The following is a 14170-nucleotide window of genomic DNA, read 5'->3' as shown; positions in this document are numbered from 1 at the left end:
TATCCAAAATGAACACCAGTCTGCTCCTCTGCAAAGGCCTGAAAAGCCTGGAGTGATTGACACAGGGAAGGAGGGGGCCTGACTGCATCTGCCCCCGAAACAGAGGGCATGAGGAGGTGATGACCTTTCCCTGAGCTCTTCAAATTATATTGTACAGTCAGAAATTCATTTTTAATTTCAACCCTGTAGATATCATATAAATACATATTGTGATGATCAGCTTTATGTGCCCACGTGGCCAGGCTACGGTCCCCGGTGACCCCAGCAAATACTAAGCCAGGTGTCCCTGTGAAGGTATTCTGAACATGTGATTCAAGTCTATAATGAGTTGATTTTAAGTAAAGAAGATTATCCTAGATAATCTGGGTGGGCCTGGTTTAATCAGCTGAAAAGTCTTAAGAGCAGAACTGAGACTTCCCTGAAATAGAAGAAATTCTCCCTGAGGACAGCATCAAATTGTGCCTGTGAGTCCCAGCTGCCCTGTCTTCCTGCCAGCCTGCCCTGTGGACTTCAGACTTGCCTGGCCAGCCCCTAGAATCAGACAAGCCAGTTCCTTGTGATAAATCTTTTTGGAGATACACACATATATTTTTTTTAAAGATTTGTATATATAAATAAACACGTAAAGAGTTTTACATATGCTTACATACTTATTTATTTTCCTACTGGTTCTATTTGCCTGGTGGAACACTGACCTATACACACATACACACACATACCCACACCTACAACTAGCAAAAGATGCTCAGTACAATACTAACCCTTCCCAGGTATAACAAACTTCTATTCTGTATATTCCAGGGGTGGGGAGCCTGTGGCCTTCTAAGTCCTTAAGTGCAGCCTTTTGACTGAATCAATATTTTACAGAACAAATCCTTTTAAATTTTTATTAACACACTTTTGTTCGTCTTTTATATTTTTATTTTTTAAATGAACATATTTAAAATGCCAAAGAATAAAATAAGTTTCAATGAAATAATCCTCCCGGATTAACCAGCACAATTAGAACATTAGTAAGACAAAAGGGCTAAATTGATGACTGCTAAGCTCATGATTTAGTTCTAACTTCCCCGGCCTGACTGGTGCCGCTACCGCATGAGGCTGGTTGGTGAGAGTTTATAGGGTCGACTACTCCCGTCTGTTATCAGCTTTTGACAACAGTGCACTGTGTTTCAGTTTGAAGTGGAATTTTTGAATAGTTGCACAGCTCAACAGTATTTTTTAATTCTGTCTGCCCATCATGTCAAAGAAGACCAAGAGAACACTGAAGGAAGAAAACAGATGTTTTAATGAGGATTGGGAATTGCAATATTATCTTGTCTCTGCTAAAGATAAGATGATTTGCTTGCTTTGTGATACTGCAATATCAATATTAAAGAAGTTCAATGTTCATCAGCATTATAACACTCATAAGGACCACAAATATCTTAAATTAGAAGGAGAGGCAAGAAAGGTTGTATTGCAGAAATTAAAAGATGAGAAGCAAAAGCAAAGAAAATTCTCCCAAGCAGCAATAATACCTGGAAATAATGCCACTGAAGCAACTTATAAAGAAGTTTGTATACTCAAGAAAAAAGGGAAGGCATTCAGTGATGTAGAAATTGTGAAAGAATGCATTGTCAAAGTTGTAGGATGCTTAGACCCTGATAACATTTCAAAGTACAAACAACTGCCTCTTCCAAGGAGAACCATAACTGATCGGCAGCATGAATTAGCCTTCAACTTAATAGAACAACATCATGCAATACTTCAAAAGGAAAAAATATATTATTCAATTGCTTTGGATGAATCAACTGATACTACTGACTCGGCACAGGTTTTATACTTCATTCAGGTCATAACAGAAGATTTTCTTTGCTAAGAAGAGTTACTCTCTTTGGACATTCTTGCAAACATAACATGGGGAATAGATATCTTCAACAACTTTCAAGATAAATGTCATGAAATTTGACGGAATTTGGTACATTTAGTGAGTGGATGTACAGATGGTGCACCTTCCATGACAGGAAAACATGAAAGTTTTATTGCACAGATAAAAAAAGTATTAAAAGATCCAGATCTCATTTCTTTTCATCGTATCTTGTAACAGCAAAATCTCTGTGCTAAAGCTACTATTTTAAGTGACACTTTGCAACAAGTTATAAGTATTGTTAACTATATTCATGCAAATGCAACATGCTACGTCAGTTTCGTAACATGCTAAAGTTGAACAATGAGGTATGCAGTATGGATTTGCCCTATCATTCTAAAGTGCATTGGCTATTGCAGGGACAGGTGTTAGCCAAAATTTTATCTCTGCAAGAACAAATAGCTAAATTTTATGAAGAACAGAATCAGCAATGTGAATTATTGAAAGAAGATTTCTATAGGAATGCAGCATTTCTGTGTGATATTGTGTCAAATCAAAACACCTAAATATTTCTTTGCAATGCAAAACTAAGTCTACATATGACATGAAATCCAAGCATTTCAAAAAAAAAAAAAGCTATCTTTTTTCAAAGTATTTCTTCTTCAAAAGGAAATTTCAGATGAACATTTTCCCAGTTAGCAAAAATCACTGATGAGCAAACTGATATATGTGAATCATTTGAAGAATATGCAGCTGTTATAGACCTATTAATTGGAGAATACAATGAAAGGTTCACTGACTTTGACAATCATGACATCACACTCAAATTAGCATTTCAGCCTCACCTAGTTGATATCTCCAAGGCACTTAAAGAACTAACTACAGATGGAATTTATTGAGCTCTCAGTAGATGACATTTTAAAGTCATTGTTTGATGCTAAGAAGCATCCAATTGAAATATGGAAAATTGCAGTAGAATGCGCATACCTTTGGCAACATGCCCAAAAAATGCTTTCTTACTTTTCCGCCATTTATTGCTGCAAATCTACATTCTCCTACCTAACCCAAATCAAGACATCCTTAAGGTCACAAATGACTGATACCCATCTAGAGGATCAACTGAAACTGTGGACCTCCGTGCTGCAACCAAATACTCAAATACTTTCCAACAAAAAGCAGACACAACAAAGTCGTTAAAAGGTTACTGAACTTTAAAATTCAATAGTTTTCATTTTCTGAAATTATTAAGTACATAGTTATACTTTTACGAAATAATGTACATTTTTAAGTACATCTTATTGACGTTTCTTGAATTCAGCCTTCTTTGATTACAGCTAAATTAATGTGCCTTCCAACATGAAAAGGTTCCCCTAGTATAGACCACCCCAAAAATCAATTTTATATCCTAATAAAGGGTTCTCAGCTGCAGTTTGAAAACTATACAACGATAGTGGAACTTCTCACATGCACAGCCCCCTGAGAGGTCTGAGTATTTAAAGAGTCTGGGTGGACGCCCTTCTATGGCGTCCCTCCTTGAGGGAGATGCACAGAGATTGTGCTTCATGGTCCTGCCCCCGCACCACAGAGCAAGTGTCTCCAGCTCAGCCCCGGAGAAATTTGGACGCCTGCCCTCGGGGGAGTTGGGGGAAGGGTGTCAGAGCAGGAACCCTGGGGTCCCCTATGAGACGTGGAGAGGAAGGGAGACACACTGATGGGCCGCTCTGGAGAGCCGGGCACCAGAGGACAGGCTGTTCCTTTCCAGGAGCAGAGAACAAGCCAAGAAAGCTTTTGGCAGAAACCCCCTTGGAGACAGCATCTTGGAGCCATGAGACAAGGTTTTGGCAGCGGGAACAATGTGGTTCTCACAGTTTTGAGACAATCACTCAAAAGGACCTCACCTGCTGGGTTGATGGGCTCAGTGCAGGCACACACCCAGCGTGGAGGATGACTGCCCCAAGAACATTTATGGGAAAAGAAGACTGAGGGTTTTAGCTTACCATGAGCTCAGTCTGAGCCGATTATGTTTAAAAAAAAAAAAAAAAAAAAAAAATCCTCTCACTAAATATCAGCAACAGCAAAAACCTGTTCTATCAGCAAGTTTCGGTTGCAAATAACATGAGACACTCTACCTAGTTTATGCAAAAAGGACTTAACACGGTGATGTAGGTCCTCACAAAGCTGACGAAGGGTTGGTGGAGCAGGCTCAGAGCTGAGCTTTCAGAAACGACTCCCAGATGACGGGCTGCTGCCTTGGTCGTGATTGAGAAGCAAGTAGTGAGGAGGCTGCTGGCACTGGGGCCACCCCCCAGCCTGCTCTGACACCCTCACCCCCTGACACTGGGACCTCTGCTGCAGTGTCTTGGAAAAACCCAGCACCTCCACAGCCACGCAGAAGGGGCGGAAACAGCCCCACCGCGCACTGCTTGCCCTCTCCTTCCAAATCTCCTGGGGCACGTAGACAGACAGACACACAGGGCAGGGCTGTGCACAGCTCGACAACGGCCGAAGCCAGTCCCACCAGCAGGCCCTGTATAAGTGGTCGCTGGAGACACAAATTACTAAATTTGTCTCAGCGAGAAGTACAAAAATTTATGTTGACCAACAAGAATAGAAGAAAGCAAATCAGTTTCAAAGAACTGTTTCCCCAAACAGGCTTTGAGGTCAGATTGTTGTCACAGCACGGTCTTGCAAATGTTCATGGAACAGATAATTCTCACATTATAAAAATTCTTCCAAAGTACAGAAAGAGATGGAATACAATCCAATTTATTTTATCAATCTAGCATAGCATTAATAACAAAACCTAAAAAAGGACAAAGCAGAAAAAAAGAATAACTTAATTTCAATAATAGGATATAAAGATCCTAATTAAATTCTAATTAATCAGGAGTTCAAGACCAGCCTGGGCAAGAGTGAGACCCCCATCTCTACTAAAAATAGAAAAATTAGCCTGGCGTGGTGGTGAGCACCTGCAGTCCCAGCTACTCGGGAGGCTGAGGCAGGAGGATCGCTTGAGCCCAGGAGTTTGAGGCTGCAGTGAGCTGTGATGATGCCACTGCACTCTAGCCTGGGTAACATAGAGAACCTGTCTCAAAAAAAAAAAAAAAAAAAAAGACAGCAGCAGCATCGAAGGAGCAGCAACGTGGCCCCTCTCTCCCTGCTGTGGCCCCAAGCCTGGAGGGGCTCCCTTCCGGAGAAGCAGAGGCCAGGGGGATCCAGGGCCAGAGGTCCTAGCTCGAGCCTGTTCAGAGGAAAACGAGGAGGTGGGGTTTGAATTGCATTTGAGATGGAAGCCCTACACGGGGCTGAATTTTAATAACTCAGAGGACCCTGAGTGCTCAGGGACCGACCGGGATGCCATTGCAGGCTTGCTGATGCGGCTGAGAGGAGCACCCAGTGAACTGGGTGTAGTTTTCTTCTTTGAATTTTTTGTATTTTCCTAATTTTCTCCAAACATGTATTAATTTTATAAATAGAAAAAAAACTGACACTCTGGGCTGTATGGAAAGGAAAAGTTTGTCATCTAAGGAATGTTTGAAGGTGGCCGTGCTATTTCACCTAGAGATTTAGAGGGGACTTGTCACGTATCTCAAGGGGTATCCTTTGTAACCATCAACTCCACAAAAACATAAGGTACTAATAATAACTTGGAAGAAAGGATAGGTTTATTCTGCAATCATGCAGATGCCAGAGCAAGGGTCCAGAGGTCACTGATTCCCAACCTCAGGGAGACGGATTTCTGTTCCCTGTGAGGACAACCTTTCCACCCCCGCAGGAGGAACAGGATCAGCTGCCTGCCCGTGTTCGGCACTGGCTACATAGCCAGGGGCTTCAGCGGCCCCTCCAGCTCCAACATTCTAGGATCCCACCCCTGCCAGGGCTGGCCTAGAGCTTGCTGTTTAAAGCTAAGTTTGGCCCAGAAGGGACGCACCATAGCTGGTGTCATTAATGTGAATCTGAGATTGTCTCAAACTCGAATACACAGGTCCATGTACTCAGAATGGCTCACGGTGGACATGAGACCTCTTATCCTAAAAAGCTCCTCACGGTGGCGGGGGCAGATGGAGGATGGTGGAAGGCAGTGGAATCCAGGCCTTGGAGAGCAAACTTCCCCTTCTTCCCAGGGAAGGGCAGCAAAGCCAGCTAGTGTGCCGGAAATCAGAGACAAGCCCGAGCCCAGGGGTGCTTGCAACGCTGCCCTCTGAAGTCAGTTAAGGTCACTGTGCCTCTGGGAGCAGCCCCTTGGCAGAGTTGGAAACCCAGGGATCCTTCCTTCCTTAGCACCCAGGAGATAGGAACCCTAAGCCAGGCCTCAAAGCCCTCAACAAACAGCTCTTGACCAAAGCCTGGCCACCACCTTCCAACACAAAGGCAAAGGACATGGTGGCCGTGAGTGTGACCTCCCTCCCAAGCACCATTTCCTCAGGCTTCTTTCCAGCTCTTTAACTTCCTCAAGCAAGTCTTTCTCCAGAGGCCACTGTTGCCCAGGTGACATTTAATTTCAAGGGACGCAGGGACAGAATGGCACAATTTTCTCTCCCTCTGTTCTCTGCAATAAGATGGTGAGATCCTTTCGGGAAGCCAGGAAGTTGAGCTTCGCATTTGCCATCAAAGTGATGGGTTTGGCTTGCATTGATAGAGCCTGACATTGCTGGAACCCTTCAGTACCCTGGTTGACATTAATTCTATGCGTTTCAGCAGCACAGACTTCCCTCAAGTAATGGAATTATTAGGTACAGTGTTGGGAGGCACTGAGCCACCAGATTCCCCGAGTTAGAGGCTTACAGATAAATTACCCCTGAAGGCAGTGGTTAGGATAACGTGCGGCTCCTTGACAGGCATGAGAAACCCCAGCCTGCCCCAGCCCCTGCCAGCCACCCACATCCCCGTCCTCCAGCAAGCTGTGCCTTTGCCTAGCCCAGAGGCCCTCACCCTGCTCTTCGTGTCACCCTTCTAGAATCCCCCGTTTTCCTGAACTTCTCCCCACTCAAGTCATATCTTGCCGCTCACTCCCAGCTCCTCTCATTTGGCCTGGGCATGTCACTCTCACAGCACCTGACACACTATTGCCACTGCCTGCCTGCCACCAGGCTGCATGCACCTTGGGGGTAGCACTTCCGTCTTCTCGGCTCGGCATTCCCAGCCCCACACCCGGCACAAGCAGGAGCTCAGCAGGCACTGGCTGCATGACTGAATATAGGAAATAGAAGAGCCACCCCATCATAGAGGGGTCCCCTCTTCTTAGTACACAGAATGGATGGCATTCTGAAGCCAAAGAGACTGCCTTTAGACAGTGCCTAAACCCCGACCTCTCTCTATCCTTTCCGTAACTCTCTGAAGCACGGTCTGTGCCCCATACATCAATCAAGGTGGACATGATTATTGTGCACTCAGGTTAATTGCAAACCCGACCATTTCCAATACAAAGCTGGCATTTCACATAAAGTCGAAACAGGCTGCTGGTTTTGAAAGTGCATGTGATGTGGTTTCCTGGTGGGCAAAGGAACTTCAGGGAAATGTTTATTGTGCTCACGGATGACATTCTAGCTATTGTCCCTGTTCCTTTTTATGGAGGCACAAAGATCACTTTTATGGCAGGGCTGGCTGACATCTTCATCCACTCCTCTAATGCGCACATTCAGCGGAGGATCTTTGTGCCAATGAGTAACATTCAGCCACATTCAACAAAGGTTTATTGAGTGCCTGCTCTGAGCAGGGCACTGAGTAATGGGATTTGTCTCCAAAGCTTTCAAATCTGCTAAAAATATTCTCAGTTTCACAAGCAGTCGGGACAAAAAAATATTTTGCTCGAGTCTCCCCTCTGGGAGTAAAAATGCACCTAGAGTTGCCCGGGGAAATAAAACCTCCCTTCATGGACCTTCCAGATCTCCGAAAGGCTTCCATCTCCAGCTGGCTTGGAGAGCTCGCTCATTAAATTCAGCGCACACGCTCCGTCTCCAAGCAGCTGAGCTCCGGGGCACGCTGCAATCCATCAACCCTAGGAACTTGCCCAAGTCGAGTCCCAGGGAGGAGAAGCACAGATGACCACCGAAAATCACCAGAATCCTAGGGAGGCTTCAGAGCAGAGGGAACAACCCTTCTGAACCCCAGTTTCTTCGTCTGCAAATGGGGATGACACTGCCTTACCCCCCAGAAATATTATGGGAATTAAAGACAATCTACGCAAGCTACCGACCATAGTGCAAGGCACCTAGCAGATGGCCAAAAGAGGCTCATCTATGTGCATTTCTTCTGGCCAAATAAGACATGCGGGCCACCGAGTGGACATGGCAGAAGAGATAGAAAAGAGAAGACGGGCAAGGAACGTGTGTGGGGACACGACCGGCACCCCAGTGACAGGCCAGGCGTGGGAGCGGATGGAAAGGAAGGGTTGGCGGTGGTGCCAAGGCTCCCAGCCCGGTGACCACGTGATGGTGATGCCTGTACTGCGGCCAGACTTGCTTTGAGAGCCCTTTGCTGTGGCTTTTGTCATACCGCAGCCCCTTCCTCACTCACCAAACTGTGTTCCCGGCATAGCCCCAGCATGTTCTCCTCCACGAAGCCTCCCCTGGGATGAGAGAGGGAAACAGTCGTCCTCTCCTTTACTGCTCTGGTTGTCCTGTCGTCCCATAATCATGGATTTCACTCCCTCTCCATTAGGTAGGAGTGGGACCTTGTTATGACAGACCCAGCAGACGAATACAGCTACCCACCTGGAATCTAGCAGACAAAACCACCTGGCCAGAGGGCAGAACGAGAATGGGGGCTTGGGCAGGCGGCAAAAGAAGAGTAATATCACACATTAGATTAGCAGTTCACAATGGGGTTTTGAGTAGAGAGCTGAGAGTAGTCCATTCTCTGCTCAGAACCCAGCATAACCTTGGACAGGTGGAGCCGTGTCAGAGTGAAATTCCTGTACCACATAAAACAATTAGTATCCTCATGGAGAGGGGAAACCAAGGGCTGTGACAGCTTTGTAGAAGAGAATCCTGGGATCACAGTGAGTCACAAGCAGTCAGAGAGTCAACACACAGCCTTGGTTTACCCTACAAGCCCAGATTGGATGTGATATCAATGGATCACATTTGCAGGCCCTTGAATCTGGTCCTTACAAAAGCCATGCAAATGCAAGCACCATGATGTAAGCCACTCACTGTCAGAGCCCTCGTGGGACCTAGCCAGGGTCTGGCCCTACACTGGAAGAGGACCTCCAGAGCCTGACGAGAATGCAGCAGAGATGAGGGTGCTGACATTGTGTAGTAACTTCGGGGCTGTGAATTGTGTTTCACGTATCTTATCTTATTTCACAATTCCAAGAGTTCTAAGCAAATATTGGGTATGAACTGCAGATAAAGAAACCAAAGCTCTAGAGAGGGCCTTGTACATGCCAGGAAAAAAATCTTGACTTTGTTCTATAGCATCGGATCCCAAAATAGTGAACCTATGACTCCCCTGAGGAGTGTACTAAAAGCACAGATTCCTGAGCCCCAGGACGGGAATTCTGATTCAGTGGGTTTGCTGTAGGGCCTGATACTGTGCATTTAAACAAAAGCCCCACAATGCGGACAGTCTCTGTTACACTCCAGCAAGGAGGGAGGAAGCATCATGGGGCGGGACCAAGGCCCTGACCCGACTGACTTGCTAGCACATCGATGGCCCTGGCCACCTTGTGATGGCATGGACATAGTGTGGCCACAGGATGGGCAGAGCAAGCACTAGACGACATTGAGTAGAGCACTGCCTGTGGGGAAGGGAGGAGGGGAGGGACGTGAGAGGACTGGGAGGCAGAATGGACACACTTGGATGCGTCAATCAAATGTGCGGCGGGCGGCTGTGGTGGCTTGGCTGATGGTGGCACCAATCACCAAGGTAGCAAGCACAGAGGAGGATCATGTCTGCAGTGAGAGCTGAGTGAGGGGCCTGAGGCTCCTCCAGGTGGCGTGTCCAGGAGACAGGTGGCTCACATTTCAGAGGCCCGGCAGAGAGGTCTGGGCTGGGAGACAACTCGGGAGGTATCAGGGCATGGGTGGCAGCGGATCCCAATTCCCTTCCTCTCCCACTTTTTTGGCACAGAAGTACAGTTCTTGTCAGATCCCCTGCAACTGGCCGAGGTCACCCATGGGGGTTTGCTCTCCAACATTTGTCCCTGATAGCACAGGGACACCAACCCACATCCACAGCCCACTCACCAGTCCTCCCCACCTCCAGGAGCATTCCTTAGGTCCGAGCAGTCCCTTTCTTGGATGGTCACCTCAGCAGGCCTGGGCCTGTCATGACACAGTAATAGGAGGACCCCTAGGTGGTGCCCCCACTCGTCCCGGGAGATGAATCATGCGGCCGGCTTGAGCAGACCCAGGTCTGGCTTGTGAGATGCAGAGTTCCCATCACCCTTGTCCATGGATTTTTTTTAGGCTTTTTGGACAACTAAGCCCCTTCTTCGGAGCCTATTGTAACTCTGGTGGAAGCTGAATTGAATCGAGTCACCCAGATCCCCCCATGTGTGGCTGCCACGCCCACCCTGGGACCCCTCCTCCGGGCTGCACGGCTCTGTGGCATATGGTCTGAAATCCACTGCCCTCATCCCCAGCTCTGGGCTCGGGCCCTGACCTTCCCCCACCCACTGGAAATGTTCAGGTACCTTCCCTGCTGTCCCAGACCCCCTCTAAAACCAGTGTCCTACGTTGAACCCCAATAACCTAGCTGGGCTGCAGAGGCCCTACTTCCAGCAGACAACTCTCTCCGTGACACCAGGGCTCCATCGTGAATGAGAGATCACCCAGAATTACAATGCAACATGAAGTCACCTGCTGCCAGGCCCTTCCCCACCTCCTTGCGAGACTCCCATTGTTTTGCTTTTACTGATTTGAGTCATCCAGAGCCCTGTATTTTTTGGGAGAACGCCCCTCTCTCAATCCTGTGCCCATTCTGTGTCATTCGGTTGGGGCTGACCCTGTATCTCCCCATCTCAGCAGGTAGACACCTCACCCAAGCCAGATCCATCAGAGCATTCATCCCCTCGGCCACCATGATTGGTTCAGCCATGGACAAGCGGTCCAACCCCCACAAATGAGATTCAGTGCTGGGACTCTTGCCAGAACTTTCTTTCAACTGATGTTGCTATGTTGTGTGAAGGAAGCCACGGCTGCCGGTAACCACTGCACCACTGTGTGGGAAATGCTTGTCTGCAAACGGAGCTACACAGAGGAGAGAGGAAAAAGATGGAGTGAGACATGCCCTGGTGCATTTGGCATCCTTAGGCTTCTCACTAACACGAGACAATAACATGACTTTCCTTCACCCGAACCAGACTGAGCTGGGCTTGCGTATAATCCTTCCCGCATCCCTGGCTTGGCTTTGCCCCTTAGAATATACGCCTAACAACCGCCCATCCTAGCCCAGGCAACTTCGGCAGCATGGTGTCCCCGGCACCCAGGCCTGTTGGGACAGCCAGGATATCCTTTGTCCTTTAATCCTCCAGGGACTTTATCACAGGTAGCTGAGGACTTCCTCTCCCCACGTTCCTCTTGCAATCAACAATACCACCACCTCTGGTCCTTACCTCCGTATAATTTGCCTTTGATGACTTAAAGAAAACTGAAACAATCTACTCAAAAGCAAATACCAATCTTCTTTCAACATGGTTCTTTTCAGCACCTAATGCACGTCCCTGCCTGTAACGTACACCTGTCATTAGAGGGTATAATCATCTGAGCACGAGGTGACAGGGACATTTAAACTGGTGAGAAGAGCGATTGATTGTTGACGTGCTGCTGGCTGCTTGGTTTAGGATATCAATAGCTCATCGATGCCTCTCTCTGTGTGTTTAACAGCTTGCCTCCTTCCCTGCTCCACACTGGCCATGGGAAAGAAAGAAGAGCTTGACTATGTGGCACGTGGGGCAGAGTTTCACATAAATGCACTTTTCCCTCCTAATACATTTCTTTGTTTCAAATGATCTGGGTGCCAGTGGCCCAAGATGTAGTCACCATGATCTCCTACCTAAGCTCATGCCCACTATGGTACTAAATACACTGAATTCGAACCCCCTTCCCTCTGCCGGGAAACCTTGCCTCTGCTTACACAGACATCAAAGGGAGATTTCCACGTGGGTCCGAGGGTCGAATTTTACACGTGAACTCTGTTGACTAATCAGGCCCAGTGTCCATTTATCTGTGACCTCCCTAGGCAATCTCACCCGCTTGGGAATTCATTTCTACTTGAGCCCTGTTTCCCAGGTCTGGATATATGTCTGATGCGACAAGGTCTTTGAGCTCCTCACAGGAGCTCCCTGTCTTCAGGACATGCTCAGGTGCCTGCAGGCACCGCGAAATCAGTATGTCCTGATCGTCCAGCTACTTCTCCTGTCTCCGTCTACTGAACCACCCATGTGCTCAAGCCGTATCCGTGAAAACTACTCTCAACTCTTCCTGTAACCGTCTGCCACCCAAGCCTGCTGACACTTCATGCCTGGTATTCCTTTCCCCTCCCTCCTCTCCATCCACGCAGCAGCTGTGGCAGGGCAAGAACAACAATCTGTGTGACCTCCCTTTTCCCCTCCAATACATCTTGTCACCTGTAGCCAGAGAGATCCTCTCTAAAATGCAAATTCAATCTGCCCAGTGTGACTTTCTAGGGCAAACTCTGCTTCTAAATCCGATGCTGCAGCCAGGTGGATCTGCCTACGGTTACCCAAGACGTCTCTGCTACCTCCAGGCTCTCCTGCAAGCTGTCTGCTCCCCTTTCCCTACCCTCAGTGTTGGTCCTTCCGTCCCCTATGTCCCCTGTAATTGAACATTCCTCTAACATTGCACTCACCCTATCCCTACTGTCCCTCACTCCTGGTTCCATGTGGTACCAGGAATGTGAGCTCCATGTTTTACCCCCAGCTGAATCCCCAGCACCTAATCAGCATTCAGAAAACCCCTTCGGACTAAAGATCACAAGGAGAGTTTCTGCCTCATCAATAATGTTCCCTTACTCCCATGATGACCCTCCCACTGACCTCAGAACACAGCCAGTCTTGGTGCACAGACCCCTGTGGACAAGAACCATGGGGTGGTTCAGATTCCTGGACTAAAGGAAGAGACCTCAAAAGTTTGCAGCAGGGAACTTGCCCTTTAAGGGAGCAAAGAAGATGGTGCAACTCCCTCCCTACTGCCGCCCCCAGCAAGCCCAGAGTGCCCCCAGAAGATGCCCCCATGCGTGTTCTCTGGTCACCTAGGAACCTGCTTGGTATTTACGAGCACAGAGATTGCTGCCATCACAGCCCATTTAACCTCCAAAGACCACATTCTGCTTTTGAGAAGCCTGGGCCTTTTTCCTTCTATTTCATTAGCCAGGAGCATTTTATGGTTTCAGGCTTGCTCTTCTTCTCAGATGCAGAAATGTTAGTGGCTCCTCACTGTGAAGGCCTTTTTCATTCCCAGAGGGTCATTTCACCTGCAAGTAATCTACAGGACAGCTTGGCCTCTGGTAAAAACAGCAGGAGGCAGCCCTCAAACCCAGAGGCCCCAGCTCAGAAGACAGCTCAGCATCCAGATAAAAAGGAGAGAAGGTGTGAAAGGGAAGAATCAGCCCTTCTCAACGATTCCAAACCACTGTGTAATATTTCATCATAAGATGTCGTAGCACACATACCTTGGGTTATGGTATCGATATTTTCAGATGAGTGCATTCATCACAAAAATCACTGCACAGCCGTCAGACTTGATTCGCAGCCCTGGAATCCCACGGCCAGCAGCAGGTCCAGAGTCAGGTGTCAGGCAAAGCTGGAGGGAGGCCAAGTGGGAGGAGAGCCGCATTCCACCAAGCCGCACTTGCTGCTGTGTGCCAGGCACTGCTCAGCGAGCTCAGTGGTGGACCAGACAGAGGAGTCCCTGCCCTAAGAGCTCTCACTCTGCCGTGAGCCAACACACAGTGGAAAAGTCTACGAAGTGCCGGGAAGCCAAGAGGAGTCTAGACTCCATGCTAGGGGCAAGCAGAAGTCATCAAGGGCTTTTAAGTTAGAAATTCATATTCTCTGGTTTACATTTTGATTGGGCCATCTGGCAATTAGGGACAGAATGGACTGTTGGAGAGTGACAGGGTGCAGGGAGACCAGGTCAGGGCTACTGCAGTAATCAGGTCCAGTGCTGAGGGAGAGGGTTCTACTAGGCTGGCTCTGGAGACGGCAGCTTGGGAATGGATTTCAGGTGTGCCTTGGGGTCACCAGCAAATGCAATGTGGAAGATGAGGGAAGGAAAAACATCTGAGATGCGTCCTTGGTTTCTCACTTAAGCAGCTAGTGGTGCCACTTATGAGATGGAAGGGCTGAATGTAGGG

The sequence above is a fragment of the Eulemur rufifrons genome, chromosome 3, assembly GCF_041146395.1.
Source record: "Eulemur rufifrons isolate Redbay chromosome 3, OSU_ERuf_1, whole genome shotgun sequence".
Taxonomy (NCBI): domain Eukaryota; kingdom Metazoa; phylum Chordata; class Mammalia; order Primates; family Lemuridae; genus Eulemur; species Eulemur rufifrons.
The sequence above is the reverse complement of the archived record's forward strand: the minus strand, read 5'-3'. Positions refer to the sequence as shown.